This window comes from Mobula hypostoma, chromosome 13, assembly GCF_963921235.1.
Source record: "Mobula hypostoma chromosome 13, sMobHyp1.1, whole genome shotgun sequence".
Classification (NCBI taxonomy): domain Eukaryota; kingdom Metazoa; phylum Chordata; class Chondrichthyes; order Myliobatiformes; family Myliobatidae; genus Mobula; species Mobula hypostoma.
The window spans coordinates 82936506-82953338 of record NC_086109.1 but is presented as its reverse complement, the minus strand read 5'-3'; the positions used below and the strand labels follow the sequence as shown (position 1 = coordinate 82953338).

The 16833-nt window shown below is 42.6% G+C and overlaps 1 pseudogene; it reads left to right on the top strand.

Annotated features, from left to right (window-relative positions):
* Window positions 1–10546: 10546 nt before the first annotated feature.
* LOC134355725 (UDP-glucuronosyltransferase 2B4-like) lies at window positions 10547–12291 on the top strand (annotated as a pseudogene).
* The last annotated feature ends 4542 nt before the right edge of the window (window positions 12292–16833 follow it).

The window sequence follows — 16833 nt, the reverse complement described above, 5'->3', positions numbered from 1 at the left end:
AAGGTGGCGGCAAATGGCTTGACCCACCTAGCGAAGGCAAGGACACAGAGATTCGATTCCACACAATGAAAGACAGTTCCTTATCTTGACCTAACAAGGCTCCGGTCTTGCTCCGGCGGTAAAACTTCAGCGATACAGGTGGGGTATACAGGTGTGGTATTCAGGTTAGGTGAGCAGGCAGAGAGTCAGGTGGGGGGGGTGGGGGAGACAGGGAGCGGAACAGAACAGTCCAGCCAGGAATCCCCAGTTTGCAGAGGTATTTATGTCTCAGCCCCAAAACGAGAATCATGTGCCTACAACAGAAAGTGGGGAAAACCAGAATCCCTGGAATAAGGAAATATGGACCGGACCGTGAACTGGAATACAGACTTCACGGACCGGGCCATGACAGGTAAGTGGTAAGGTAGTTAGTGCCGAGGAAGCAATGCGATTGTAGCAGGACTTAGACAAATTGGAAGAATGTGCAAAAATTGGTAGTTGGAATATAGTGTTGGGAAATGTATGATAATGCATTTTGGTAAAAGGAACAATAGTACAGACGATTATCTAAATGGGGAGAAGGTTCAAACATCAGAGTTGCAGAGGGACTTAGAGTCCTCGTGCAAGACTCCCAGGAGGTTAATTTACAGGATGAAAGTGTGATAAAGAAAGCAAATGCAATGTCGGTATTTATTTCAAGGGAAATAGAATATATACGCAAGGAGATAATGCTGAGACTTTATAAGACACTAGTCAGGTCATACTTAGAGTATTGTCAACATGTAATTCGCAGACAACATTGTCAGGCCATCTCTGCTTGAAGGTATATAAATTGGGACAATGAGTTTCTACCAATTCCCATAATTATCAGGATGCAGCTTTCCATTCTAGGACATCTCCTTTAAAAAATGAGGTTTTCCTCTCTCCGTTATTGATGTTGCCCTCACCCACATCTCCTCCATTTCCCATACATCTGCACTCACCCCATCTTCCTGCCGTCATAATAGTGACAGAGTCACTTTTGTCCTTACCTACCACCCCATTAACTTTCGCATCCAACACATGATCCTTCCCAACTTTCACCATCTCCAAAGGGACCCCACCTCTAAACATATCTTTACCTCCACCCCCCGCCCTACACCTCTGCTTTCTGCAGGGATTGCTCCCTCCGCCATTCCCTTGTCCATTCATCCCTACCTAATAATCTCCCTCCAAGCACTCATCCCTGGCAAACAACCAAAGTGCTGCACTTGCCCACATACCTCCTCCCTCACCTCCATTCAGGGCCACAAACAATCCTTCCGGGTGAGGCAACACTTCACCTGAGAATCTGCTGGGGTTGGCTATTGTGTCCAGTGCTCATGATGTGGCCTTCTCTACATTGGTGAGGTCCAACCTAAGTTGGGGGACCGCTTCGTTGAGCACCTCCACACCATCTGCCACAAGCAGGGATTCCCGGTGGCCAAACATTTTAATTCCCATTCCCATTCCAATGTATTGATCCATGGCCTCCTCTGGTGCCAAGAGGAGGTTACTCTCAGGGTGGATGAGCAACATCTTATATTCTTTTTCAGTACCCTCCAACCTGATGGTATGAAGATAATTTTCTCCTTCTGGTGAACAAATTTCTGCTCCCCTTTCCTTGATTCCCCTACCTATTACTTCCCCCTGCATCCCCTCCTCCTTCCCTTTCTCCTGTGGTCCAATCTCCTCTCTTATCAGACTCTTTATTCTCCAGCCCTTGACCATCCCCACCCACCTGCTTCACCTATCACCTTCCAGCTAGCCTCTTTAACCTCCATCCACCTTTTATTTCAGGCATTTCCTCCTTCCCCCCCCCACAACACCACCCTTTCCTTCTCAGTCTAAAAGAGGGTCGTGACTCAAAACTTTGACAGTTTACTCTTTTCTATAGATGCCGCTGACCTGCTGAGCTTCTCCAGCACTGGTGTGTGTTGCAGTGGATTCATGGTTTTCTTTGTCCCTTTTGCCACTGTACCTCTTCTATTTCTCCTCCCTGCCCTCATGACTGGTCCATCACGTACACCCTCCTCTCTCTGGTTCCCCATCTCCTTCCCTTTAGTCCATGGTCTATTGTCCTCTCCTATCAGATTCCTTCTTCTTTAGCCCTTTGCCTCCTCCACCAATCACATGCCAGCTTCTCACATCATTCCCTTTCTCCCACCTCTCTCACCTTCCTACCTTCATCCTCACCTGGATTCGTCTATCACTCGCTAACTTCTGATCCTACCTCTCCCAACTCTTTCATTCTGCCTTCTGCACATTCCTTTTCTGTCCTGATGAAGGGTCTTTGCTTGAAAAGTTGTCTGTTCATTCCCTCCCCCTCCACCACCGCCCATTGATTCCCCCTCACTTGCTGAGTTCTTCTAGCATTTTCTGTGTCTTGTTCCATATTTCCAGCATCCGCAGTCTCTCTGTGCCTCTATTTTACAGGGAAAAGCCAAGTTACAGAAAATTAAGTAACTTCCTTTCACTTGGCCATAAATCTTTGCGATTCACAAGCAGATGTGACCTTTCCCATGCTATGTTATTAATTATGCAATAGGCCATTCAGCTCTCAGGCCGGTTCACTCAATCGGTTAGCTCATGGATGATCTGAATCAGAAGCCTACCTACCCTCTTCAGGAATGGAGAGGTGGGTGAAGGTGCGTTGATCCACATTGGTGGATCAAAGCTGGTAGGAATCAGCAGTTTGATATTCTGATATTATGATATGCACCCTTGGCGCACCTCAGGGGTGTGTGCTTAGCTCACTGCTCTACTCTCTATATACACATGACTCTGTGGCTAAGCATAACTCAAATACCATCTATAACTTTGCTGACGATTCAACCATTGTTGCTAGAATCTCAGGTGAGGAAGAGAGGACATACAGGAGTGTGTTATGCCAATTAGTGGAATGGTACCACAGCAACAACCTGGCACTCAATGTCAGTAAGATGAAAGCTGATTGTGGACTTCAGGAAGGGTAAGATGAAGGAACACATACTAATTCTCATAGAGGGATCAGAAGTGAAGAGAGTGAGCAGTTTCAAGTTCCTAGGTGTCAAGATCTCTGAGGATCTAACCTGGTGCCAACATATCGGTGCAGTTATAAAGAAGGCAAGACAGCGGCTATACTTTATTAGGTGTTTGAAGAGATTTGGCATGTCAACAAATATACTCAAAAACTTCTATAGTTGTACTGTGGAGAGCTTTCTGACAGGCTGCATCACTGTCTGGTATGGAGGGGCTACTGCACAGGACCGAAAGAAGCTGCAGAGGTTGTAAATCTAGTCAGCTCCATCTTGGGTACTAGCCTACAAGTACCCAGGACATCTTCAGGGAGCAGTGTCTCAGAAAGGTACCATCCATTACCAAGGACCTCCAGCACCCAGGGCATGCCCTTTTCTCACTGTTACCATCAGGTAGGAGGTACAGAAGCCTGAAGGCACACACTCAGTGATTCATCCGACACATCATCCTCGGCAACTTCTACTATCTCCAAAGGGATCCTACCACTAACCATATCTTTACCTTCCCCTCACTCTCTCCTTTCCACTGGAATTGCTCCCTCTGTGATTCCTTTGTCCATTCATCCCCCACACTAATCTTCCACCTGGCACTTATCCCTACAAGCAGCACAAGTGTTACATCCTCCCATTCACCCCCTGCCTCACCTCCGTTCAGGTTCCCAAACTGTCCTTCCATGTGAGGCAAGGCTTCACCTACAAATCTGCTAGGGTCGTCCATTATGTCTGGTGCTCCTGAAGTGGCCTCCTCTACATTGGTGAGCCCCATCTTACGTTGTGGAACCACATCACCGAGCACCTCTGCTCTATCCACCAAAGTGGAACTTCCCAGTGGCCAAACATTTTAAATCAAATTCCCATTCCCATTCTAATATGTTGGTCCATGACCTCCTCGTATGCCAGGAGGAGGCCACCCTCAGAGTGGAGGAGCAACACCTTATATTCCATCTGGTTACCCTCCAACCTGATGGCATGAATATTGATTTCTTCTTCTGGTGAAAACATTTCCCTTCCCCTCTTCTTCTATTCCCCACTCTGGCTTTCAACTCTCCTCACCTGCCTATCACTTCCCCATGGGTCTCCTCCTCTTTCCCTTTCTCCCATCAGATTTCTTCTTCTCCTGCAATTTACCTCTCCCACCAACTTGGCTTCACCTATCGCCTTCTGGCTAGCCTCCTTCCCTCCCCCAATCTTTTTAGTCGGGTGTCTTCCTCCTTCCTTTCCCGTTGTGAAGAAGGGTCTCGGCTCGAAACATCAACTGTTTATTCATTTCTGTCGAAGCTCCCTGACCTGCGGTGTTGCTCCAGCAATTTATATGTGTTGTGTTAAGATTGAATGAAGAGTTAGGTTTCAAAGGACTATGGTAAACAATGAGGCAGAAAGAAAGAGTCTAGTGTTCAGGAGTCTCGGGCCAAGGGACTGAGCAGCTAAAGTCACTGTTGTCAATGGCGGAGTGAAGGAGACTTGAAGAAAATTGATGTTGATATTACATGAGTGGAGAGTTCTGGACTGTTGTGGGACAGGAGAGTTTACATGGATGAGTAAAGGAAAGGTCACGGAAGGATTTGAAAGCAAAGATGAGATTGATAAAGTTAAACAACGCAGAGAGGTAAAATGTCAATAAGTACAGGAGAGATAACACGACAGATTGACTATCTGTAATAACTAAAAGTAAATAAGGCAGTCAGTTCAGGGATAGAGGGAAAAAACCTATCAGCATGCACTTTGACACAGAAGCTAAGTGGATGCCAGCGTACAATGATTTAACTGAAAAATAACCAAAGTTGAATTTGATGACATCAGTAAAGGAGGTAAAGTTACTGCAGAGGAAGGGGGTAGTTAAACAACCACGTTATTGCAATGTGGAACGAGTAAATGATGGAAGGCAACAGTCCCGTTAGGTTGCACAAATCCAAGTTGTTTTCTCTTGAGCATCAGAGTCCGAGGGCAAACCTGAGAGACATTAATAAAATATTGAGGTACATAACCAGGGTAATCAGGCATATACATTTCCTGGGGTAGAAGTGTTGAATACTAGAGTACATAAATTTAAGGCGAGAGGAGGAAATTTCAGGAAAGATGCACAGTACAATGTTTTTACACTTGCTCTTAGTCTGTTCCCTGTACACTCATGACGATATGGCCAGATTCTACTCCAGCTCTGTATATCTAAAATTTCAATAATATTGAGTAATCTTGTATGTATATTGTTTGATTAAGCAATCTTGTCCATTTAAATAATTCATTTATATGTGTTATAGCATGAATTTCCTATATCATCACACTTCACGTGTTATGTATGCGCCTCTCTTGAAGTGAACTCGAAGTTAGACCCGCATTTTGGACTCGTGGGTCTTCCTTTGAGTTAGTTTCATGTTTTAAAGTTACAAAACATAACATTGATGATGAGGTATTTTTTAAAACTTGCCCAAGATGGCTACTGACCCATTCTAAGTGCAGCGAGACATTTGAACTAAAAAAAATGCTTCATGGAATGTCGAGTGAAATATGCAGCCCAGTATGTACAGACTTTCAAGTTTAAAAAATGCAGCGCAGCACATATTCTTTAGATGGAAAGACACAACAGAGTTTAAGAAAGTCATAAAATGGAAGAATTTGTGGGTTCATAGAGAAAAAGGTACGATTCATGGAATTATAACAAGTCAGTACCGAGTGATATCGTTTTAAAAAATCAGAAATGATTGGCTTCATTGGAAATATTGACAAGTTTGATTACACCATGTATTCTGAGCTATTGGAACAATATTGTGAAGTAAATGAAATAGCCAATGACAAGCAAGTATAAATTTTTCGAAGTGCATTGGGTTTAAAGGCACACAGTTTCCTTTGAAGTTTGTCTGCCCCAACCAAACCATCAGAATTGAGCATTGCTGCTATTGTAAAAGTAATGTAGGAACGTTTAGTACCAAAACCATTGTTGATTGCAGAACACTCTAGGTTTCATAAGCAGAATCAAAAGGAAAGGGAGTCCATTTCAGTTTGTACTGCTAAACTGAAGAGATTGAGCATTGTCAGTTCAGTAATAAGTTTTATGATGCACTAGGAGATCATTTAGTTTGTGGAATCACAGCTCCTAACTGAAGCACAACTCACATTGAAAAGAGAAGTTGAAATTGCTGTTTCAATGGAATCAGAGACACACTTGAGTTGCAGTCAGGAAGGAGAGTGAGTGCGAACAGAATTCCAATGTCTAAACAGAAACCAGCCTGGCCAAACAAGTTGTGTTACTGTTGTGGAAGAGGCTCACATACACCAAACAAATGGATATCTAAAGGCAAAACTTGCAGAAAATCAACAAAGTAGGACACATGCAAAGAACATGATGGGCTGACAAAGATAAGTGGACTGCACAGGGAATACAAAAAGCTAAAATGTCAAGTTGCAGTTTCAAAGAGAGTATTAAACCGATGCTCTTGATGAAAAATCTGATAATGCTGAGAGTGATGCAGAATTGTGTAATCTTGAGTTTTTCAATGGAAAAACTAACAAATGGACAAGCAATATGGCTTGCATCAGAAGTGAATGGAAAATTAATTAAAATACAATTGGACACTGGTTTGGCTGTTTCAGTCATTCCACAAAATAAGTTGTGTATTTAATATTTCAATAGTATACGAGTAACTTTGTGCATATTGTATATTGTTTGATTACGCATTCTTGTTCATTTAAATGATTCATTATGGGTCATATGTATAAATACATGTATTTCCCATGTCATCACGCTACCATGTGATACATATGCACCTCACTTACAGTAAACGCGAAGTAAGTCCTGTATTCTGGTCTCTCGTGTCTTTGAATTAGTTTAATGCTTTAAAGTTACAAAACATAACAATTCCATCTTCGAGGTTGCAGATGCTATGACAGCAGTGATCCATGTCTCAAGTAATGGTGTGTTAGAGTAGGAGAAGTAATACAGAGCTGGGTAACATGGAGTCATGATAATAACCTTTCCTTCAATGTCAGTAAAACAAAAGAACTGGTGATTGGTATCAGAAACGAGGGCTATACACATGCTCTTGTCTACATCAAAGGTGTTGAGGTTGAGAGGGTTGAGAACTTCAAACTCCAACGGATGAACATGACCAATAACCTGTCCTGCTCCAATCACACAGAAGTCACAGCCAAGAAGGCACACCACCGCCTCTCCCTCCTCAGGTGGGTATCCTGATGAAGGATCTCAGCATGAATTGTCAACATTTATTCTTCTCAGTAGATCAGTGCTTCCCAACACTTTTTATGCCAAGGACCAAAACCATTAAGCAAGGGGTCCATGAACCTCAGGTTGGGTACCTCTGCTATAGAAGCTGTCCTGACTGCTGAGTGCCTCCAGCATTTTGTGTGTGACAGTCTCAATAACAAGTGGTCATAGTGCAAATCCCTTCACAGCAGCAATAAAACTGAAATTTAGGTAAATATAGGATATTAGAAGCTTCATGAGCCAAAATTCCTGGAAAACTTCTTGATTGTCATAAAACCCATTTTAAAAAAGTCAGGTGAAAGCTACTTTAAAAGTTTGCCAAGATGCTTATGTTCCTGGAAATATGGAATTACAGAGTCAAGGTTAAATTTAAGTTTAATTTGTGATTCCTTGTGATTGATGGTTTTTGAGCCTGTAATGCTGCTTGAATCTAAGTTTTTCATTGCACCTGTCCCCACATGAACTTGTGCATTTGACAATAAACTTCACTTTGACTTTGACTTTGTACTGACTCGGGAGATACAAGCCAAACAGAGTTGGTCATACTGATTAAAACATTCGGCAGGACTGAATTGAAAGTGAACGCATCACACATTACTCATTCTCCTTGGCTTTGTCCCCAAACAGCTGAAAATTGCAGGTCACTTTTCGTTTGCTGAAATCCCAACGACATCAACCAAAAACTTTCTATTACTTGCAAGGAGTTCTTTATCGGTAAGTGTAAGATGGTAATTACATCTCCAATCCTGGTTATTTTTAGATGCATTTTATAACCACCTTGAGGCTGAGTATATTTCCATTGTATTTGTCCAGAAACATGTTAAAATTACCATCTCAGACAATTTGTTAAGGAACTGAAGTTCTGATTTCCAGTGCCGAAAAGGCGAGAGTCCACAAGGTATGCTTCCATAGAGAAGTAATTCATTCAGCGCAGCTCATCTGCAAAATCATTTCAGGCTTTTCAGGGAGGTAACAAAGAGCATGGATGAAGTTAGAGTAGTGAAGGTTGTCTACTTGCACAACCTTTATTATGGACTTTACAAGGTCCTGTATGGCAGTCTGATTTTGGAAGGTTAGGTGTCATGAGGTTCAGGGGAAGCTAGTGAGGTGGATTCTGAGTTAGTTTGATGATGGGAAGCAGAAGGTTGATTCTTTGACCGGAAAGCTGTGACTAATGTGGGGCCCCAGTAGTCAGTGTTAGGAAGTTCGTTATATATTATTTATGTAAATTATTTGGAATGTGGGTCTGCACGACATGATTACAAAGGGCATAGCTCACTGAAAGTGGCCGTGTCGGCCAGGTTGGTGAAGAATGGATTTAGCATGCTGGCCTTCATCAATCAGGACATCGAGTTTAGGATTAGAGAAGTTATGTATGTTGATGCCAAGGTTGCACTTGGAGTGTTGTGTACAGTTATGCCCACTTCTCATTGCTTCAATGAGGGAGGAGGTACAGGATCCTGAAGGTACAAACTCAACATTTTCAGAACAGCTTCTTCCTCTCTCCTGGCAGCTTTCCGAATGATCTATGAACCCATGACCTCACTATTCTTCCTTCACACTATCTATATACAGACATCCCACTCATTTCAGAGAGGTAGCACCATCAGTTTGTGGGAGACTCCCAGAACTTCCGGGAGAGGTGGGATGTCTGCAATAGAGTAGCTCCTTTGCAGCTAGCCAGCTAGTTTAAATAACGTTAGCTATGCTAATGAACGAATGACACCTGTTAAACTCACCTCAACTTGTCTTTTACAGTCTTAAACCACCATGGGCAATAGAAAAGTCACCGTTGCAAACAGTGCAGCGAGCAACACTGTCATTATTTTGACCCCTATTAGGCAGGGCTACACTTTACTGTAGTCTGGGGTGACGTACGTTTCATATTTTCTTTTTTTTTGGAACACTCTCGCTCTTGCTGTTGCTCTCGCGCGTGCGCTCTCTCGCTCGTGGTCGCTTTCACTCGCGCTCGCTCGCTCGCACGTGCTTGCTCGCTCTCTCGCGCGCGCTTGCTTTCTCGCTCTTGCTCTCGCTCTCGTGCTCTCTCTCGTGGTCACTCACTCGCGCTCGCTCTCTCGCGCTTGCTTTCTTGCTTTCTCGCTCTCGTTCACTCTCTCTCGCGCGCGCTCTCTCACTTGCGCTCTCTGTATCGCGCTTGCTTTCTTGCTCTTGCGCTCGCTCTCTCGCTCTCGCGCGTTCTCTCACGCTCGCTCTCAAAAAAATCAATTTCTGGGACATCGTATATAATTTGCGGGCATCAGGGAACCACTATTAAAATCAGGGAGACTCCCGGAACTTCCGGGAGAGGTGGGATATCTGTGTGTGTGTGTATATATATATATATATATATATATTTGTTTATCTATTTCTCAAGTTCTTTATTTCTTTCTTCATTATTTATCTATTTACTAATCGGTAATTTTTAGTAATTTTAATGTCTTGCAGTGTACTGCTACTGCAAAACAAAAAAGAATTCAGAGATATTTTAGTGATAATGATCCCGATTCTGATTCTAGATATAGGTGGTCTTTTCACTCAGCTGGTATTTGCAGCTTCTTTCCTCTTTGGGGTTTAACTACATCACCCTCAATTCAGCATAGACTTCAGGCTGTGGCCTGTCCTACAGCCATCCAGTAGGTACCTGCCTGTCACAATGTGTGCAGGCAATGTCAAAACCCAAGTGCAGTGGAAAGACAGACTCCAGCGTAGAGACACCAACCAGAGTTTATCCATAAGACATAGAACAGCATTCTTATTTGTGGCACAGCCATACAACACCATGACGTAACATTCTCAATACTAAGACCCAGCGATTGGGCATCTGCTGAAATTGTGCAAGTAACACAGATTTCCTGAATCTATCAAAATAAACTTAACAAGTTTAAACAGAGAAGTCATTTAACTACAATACAAAAGTGAGTTGCTCAAGAAAAGCACAAAGAAATCTAAAGGATTGATGAGTCTCATTAAACAACAACTAACCAATTCAGTGGCTCTAAAAACCTTGGAGCCTAATGCTCTCCAGCTCGGCACACCGGCCTGAGCAGCTTGTTACACCTACTTATGGTCGTTTGAGGAAACAAGTGCTCCCTATTCTCACCCTGAGAGGATGTTCCCAACCTGTGGTCCACTAACTCCACGCTTAACGGTAATAGTCCATGGCATAAAAATAGTTAGGAACCCCTGGGTTAAAGTGATAACAAGAAAAATCACAAGTACGATATTCAGAATGTTTGCGTTGTCAATGTATGATGCTAACAAATATCTCTTTATCAATTCTACAACAGGATTATTGTGATCTGCTTTTCTCAAGATGGATAGTCCAGGATGGAAAGGCAGATGCAGATTGCAAACAACAGGAATTCTGCAGATGCTGGAAATTCAAGCAACACACATCAAAGTTGCTGGTGGACGCAGCAGGCCAGGCAGCATCTCTAGGAAGAGGTACAGTCGACGTTTCAGGCCGAGACCCTTCGACTGCATATGCTCTTAGCATTATTTACATCATGCTGCCTTGTCCAGTTACACAAGGAGCTAAAATATTGGTTATACCTATGGATGGAAGTCATTGGGTTAATATGAAAATTCTAGTTGAAGAACTGAAACTTCGTGGACACAATGTCACAATGCTTTACCACTCTTCATCTTGGTATATGAAAGAAAATCCTGATCTCTATCAATGCATTGTTGTTCAAATTCAAAAAAAGTATGAAAAGCCTTTGCAGAACGAGTTGATCGAAAGACTTGCCCAACTGTATTTGAAGAAGTCACAGAATAGTTGGACTCTATGGGACCATATTAAGTTCCAAAATTATAACACAATTTTTTAATATAAATGTCATCAATGGCATCAAGCCTTTAATATTGCAGTGTTTGAAAACAAAACACTGCTAAAACAACTTGAAAGTACAAACTTTGACTTAATACTTACAGATTCTGTTTTTGGTACTGGACCAATGCTTGCTCATTATTTAAAAGTCCCACAGGTGTATAATGTTCGAAGGCAGATAAATGGGGAAGCCCATTTACTCTATGCCCCATCACTACTTTCATATGTTCCAATTCCTGGCTCACAATTGACAGATAGTATGAATTTTCTCCAAGGAACAAGAAATCTCATACAAAATCTTCTTCAGCATTGCTTACTGAATTGTTTGTATACCCATTTATAATTAAATTATTCATCGATATCTCAGACAAGACACAGACATACAAACACTGCTCCTGAGGGCTGATATGTGGCTGATGAGAGTCGATTTTGTATTTGAATTCCGAAGACCCACCACGTCAAATATTGTCTACATTGGAGGCTTCCAGTGTAAACCAGCCCGACCACCAGCAGCAGAGTTTGAAAAGATTGTTCAAAACCCAGGGGAGCATGGACTTATTGTGATGTCATTTGGGACATTGGTAGGTTCCTTGCCAAAACAGATTACAATGGAAATAGCCGAAGCATTTGCTCAAGTACCCCAGAAGGTTATTTGGAGATATGATGGAGAAATCCCTCCCAATGTAGGTAATAATACAATGCTGATGAAATGGATCCCTCAGAACGACCTTCTGGGACACCCCAACATACGAGTCTTCATTTCTCATGGTGGTACCAATGGCATTTACGAGGCCATCTACCACGGGGTGCCAGTGATTGGCATGCCTCTTATTTTAGACCAGTTTGACAATTTACTTCGACTGGAATCCCGATGTGCAGCAAAGGTGCTTAATGTTGCAACCATGCATTCAACAGATCTATTGCAGGCACTTAATGAGGTGATAAAGGGCACATTTTACCAGGACAACATGAAAAAACTCTCCACCCTCCACCAGGACCAACCAGAGTCGCCAATGGAGAGAGCTGTTTTCTGGATTGAGTATGTTGCCCGACACAAAGGAGCAGAGCCTTTGCGCTCTGAATCATACAGGCTCCCCTGGTATGCTTACTATTGCGTGGACGTGATAGTCCTTTTGTTGTCCATGTTCCTCATGGTTACAGTGCTGGTGGTTGTAGCACTGAAGAAACTTTGTCGTATTGCATGTAGAGGAAAACAAAAGACGGAGTGACGTTATCCTATTTTGTGTTGGGATATGGTGTTTTATGTTCTTTATAATTTATTTGAAGTTGTTTTCCTGCAGATAATCTATGGAATCTTATATTATGGAAAAAAATCGTCATGAGCGATAGAAAAATAAAATCAGTGGTTCCCAAATTTTTTGGGTTACCACCCCCTGGGGTCACAAACCACATCTCTAGTACCCCCCTCTCACTTTACGGTAATTACATAAAAACTATAAAGAATTTTGATTTAGAATGCAGAAATGAAAAAAAATGGGTGCGGCAAATTTAAAGCAGTGACAAATAATCACTAAAGTTATTCAATTTTTTAACGTGAGAAATAAAATATTTTCTTTATTTAATTGCATTAAAAGCAATTTTCATTAATAATGTTAGAGTGCACAGTGGTAGACAACCATTCATTGCTTTTTCTCCTTTCTGTGAGGGCTTTGTGCATTGATATCAGCCTCTCAATATCAGGCTGATCGTCACTCAGAAGGAGTTTCAGAGGCCCATGTTGTGTGATTTGCAGTCCGTTTCGTTGTCTGTAAGATGGCACCAGTGACAGGCTGCAGACAATAGTTCTAAATATACTGTTAAATATACCTCTTTCAAATTACTCTCACTGCAATCTGCAGCATGCAACTTCCCTCCAAAAATGTTCAAAAGTTGACTTTAATATCAGAGAATGTATACAGAATATAACCTGAAATTCTTACTCTTCACAGACATCATGTTTAAACTAAAATTGCTGGGGGGGTGGGAACTGAACTGAAGAGTCGGAGGAAGAGGTGGTTGGCTCACAAAAGCATGCAGACAGTGTGAGAGGGAGTACAGGCAGGTGATAGAGAAGGGTCATGCACAGAGCAATGGTTTGAGATGTGTCTATTTTAATGCAAGGAGTATAATGAACAAAGAGGATGAGTTTAGAGGGTGGATCAGTACTTGGAGCTATGATGTTGTGCCCATTACAGAGACTTAAATGGATCAGAGGCAGGAATGGTTACTTTGCGTGCCAGGCTTTAGATGTTTCAGTTTGAACAGGGAGGGAGGCAAAAGAGACGGGGGCGTGGCAATGCTGATCAGAGATAGTGTCACGGCTGCAGAAAAGGAGGAAGTCATGGAGGGATTGTCTACTGAGTCTCTGTGGGTGGAAGTTATGAACAGGAAGAGGTCAATAACTTTACTGGGTGTTTTTTATAGACCACCCAACAGTAATGGGGACATCGAGGAGCAGATAGGGAGACAGATTCTGGAAAGGTGTAATAATAACAGGGCTGTCATGGTGGGAGATTTCAATTTCCCAAATATTGATCGGCATCTCCCTAGAATGAGGGGTTTAGAAGGCATGGAGCTTGTTAGGTGTGTTCAGGAATGTTTCTTGACACAATATGTAAATAAGCCTACAAGAAGAGAGGCTGTTCTTGATCTGGTTTTGGGAAATGAACCTGGTCAGGTGTCAGATCTCTCAGTGGGAGAGCATTTTGGAGGTAGTGATTACAATTCTATCTCCTTTACCATAGCATTGGAGAGGGATAGGAACAGACAATTAGGAAAGCGTTTAATTGGAGTAAGGGGAAATATGAGGCTATCAGGGAGGAACTTGGAGAAATAAATTGGAAACAGATGTTCTCAGGGAAATGTACAGCATATATGTGATAAATATTCAGAGGATATTTGCGTGGAGTTCTGCATAGGTACGCTTCAATGAGACAGGGAAAGGTTGGTAGGGTATAGGAACTGTAGTGTACAAAAGCTGTTGTAAATCTAGTCAAGAAGAAAAGAAAAGCTTACCAAAGGTTCAAAAAACTAGAGATCTTGAAGATTATAAAGCTAGCAGGAAGGAGATTAAGAACGAAATTAGGAGAGCCAGAAGGGACCATGAGAAGGCCTTGGCGGGCAGGATTAAGGAAAACCACAAGGCATTCTACAAGTATGTAAAGAGCAAGAGGATAAGACATGAGAGAATAGGACCAATCAAGAGTGACAGTGGAAAGTGTGTTTGGAACCGGAGGAGATAGCAGAGGTACTTAATGAATACTTTGCTTCAGTATTCACTACGGAAAATGATCTTGGCGATTGTAGGGATGACTTACAGCGTAGATGGGTCATATTCTGCCTGGAGGCTGGTGACCACTGGTGTGCCTCAGGGATCTGTTTTGGGACCCTTACTCTTCATGATTTTTATAAATGACCTGGATGAGGAAGTGGAGGGATTGGTTAGTAAATTTGCTGATGACACAAAGGTTGGGGGTGTTGTAGATATTGTGGAGGGCTGTCAGAGGTTACAGTGGGAAATCAATAGGATGCAAAACTGTGCTGAGGAGTGGCAGATGGAGTTCAACCCATCAACCCAGATAAGTGTGAGTTGGTTCATTTTGGTAGGTCAAATATGATGGCAGAATATAGCATTAATGGTAAGACTCTTGGCAGTGTGGAGGATCAGAGGGATCTTGGGGTCTGAGTCCATATGACACTCAAAGCTGCTGCACAGGTTGACTCTGTGGTTAAGAAGGCATACGGTGCATTGGCCTTCATCAATCGTGGAATTGAGTTTAGCAGACGAGAGGTAATGTTACAGCTATTTAGGATTCTGGCCAGACCCCACTTGGAGCACTGTGCTCAGTTCTGGTTGCCTCACTACAGGAAGGATGTGGAAATCATAGAAAGGGTGCAGAGGAGATTTACAAGGATGTTGCCTGGATTCGGGAGCATGCCTTATGTGAATAGGTCTAATGAACATGGCCTTTTCTCCTTGGAGCGAAGGAGGATGAGCGGTGACCTGATAGAGGTGTATAACATGATAAGAAGCATTGATCATGTGGATAGTCAGAGGCTTTTTCCCAGAGATGAAATGAGAGGGCACAGTTTTAAGGTGCTTGGAAGTAGGTACAGAGGATATGTCAGGGGTAAGTTGTTTGTTTTTTTTTTACACAGAGAGGGATGAGTGCGAGAAATGAACTGCTGGCAACAGTGGTGGAGGGTCTTTTAGAGACTCCTGGATAGGTACATGGAGCTTAGTAAAATAGAAGGCTATGGGTATCCCGAGGTAATTTCTATGGTAAGGATATGTCCGGCACAGCTTTGTGGGCTGAAGGACCTGTATTGTTCTGTAGGTTCTCTTTGTTTCTATCCACAAAACAAGAAACAAAATTAGAGTTAATGATAGAAACCTTCATCTGAAGCCTTCACTTCTCTCCTTTCACACAAGCAGCAGCAAGACTTGTAGCACCAGAGATCCCAACCTACTAGATCACTGTTATACTAAGACAGGGAATGCCTACTGTTCCCTGCCCAGGCCACGTTTTGGTAAATCTGATCACTCGGCTGGGCTTTTCATACCTGCGCATGGGCAGAGGCTGAAGGGCAAAGCTTCAGCATTTAGGACAATGAACTGGAGGTCACAGGAGGCTGAGGAGTGGTGAGGAGTGGCTTCGAGTTTGCTTCGAGTCAGTGGTCTGAGCTGTGGTTGGAACAGATTTTATTAAAACAGCTGATGACAAGAATGTCCCCACAAAATCATTCAGTCATTTGAGTTCTCTGCAAACAGAACTCCTGGATGAACTATGAGAGCTGGACTGGAAGAACTCATGTACAAGAGGTCAAGGTACAAGCTCCAGAGAGCCTTTTCATGGGCGAAGTGAGAATCAACTGAGCAAACTTGAATCAACAAAATAGGCTTGCCCTTTATGGCGGAGCTTGAATACTATCACCTTGTATAAAGTTAAATCACCTCTTTAAAAAAAATAGAAAGCAGGGTAACATGGTGTCAGGAAATAATCTTTCCTTCAATGTCAGAAAAATAAAAGTGCTGGTGATTGACATCAGGAAGGAGGACTATGCCCCTGCTCTTGACTACTTTGATGGTGTTGACGTTGAGAGAGTTGAGAACTTCAAGTTCCAGGGAGTAAGCGTCACAACTGGTCCAAACACACTGATGTCATAGTCAAGGAATCACACCACCACCTCTCCTTCCTCATGTGGGTATCCTCCGGAAGCATCCAGGACAACATTTCGATGTTTATTCTTCTCCATAGATCAGGTGTTCCCAACACTTTTTATGCCATGGACCAATACCATTAAGCAAGGGGTTCATGGTCCCCAGGCTGGGTACCTCTGCTATAGGGAGTGTCTGGATTGCTGAGTTCCTCCAGCATTTTGTGTGTGTTAGTCTAAATAACAAGTGGTCAGAATTCAAAACCCTCCACAGCAGTGATACAACTATAATTTAGGTAAATATTGGATATCAGAGGCTTCATCAGCCAAAATTCCTGGGAAACCTTGATTTTCATTAAACAAAGTAGCGTGAAAGTTACTTTAAAAGTTTGTTCATATGCTTATATTCCTGGAAATGTGGAATTACAGAGATGAGTTTAAATTTAGGTTTAAGTTATGTTTCTTTGTGAATACTGCTTGTAGATGTCTGTAATGCTGCTTGAAACTAAGTTTTTCATTGCGCCTGTGCAAGCATGTACTTGTGTATTTGACAACAAACTGGACTTTGACTTTGTGTTGAATCAAAGATACAAGCCTAATAAAGTTGTCCATAC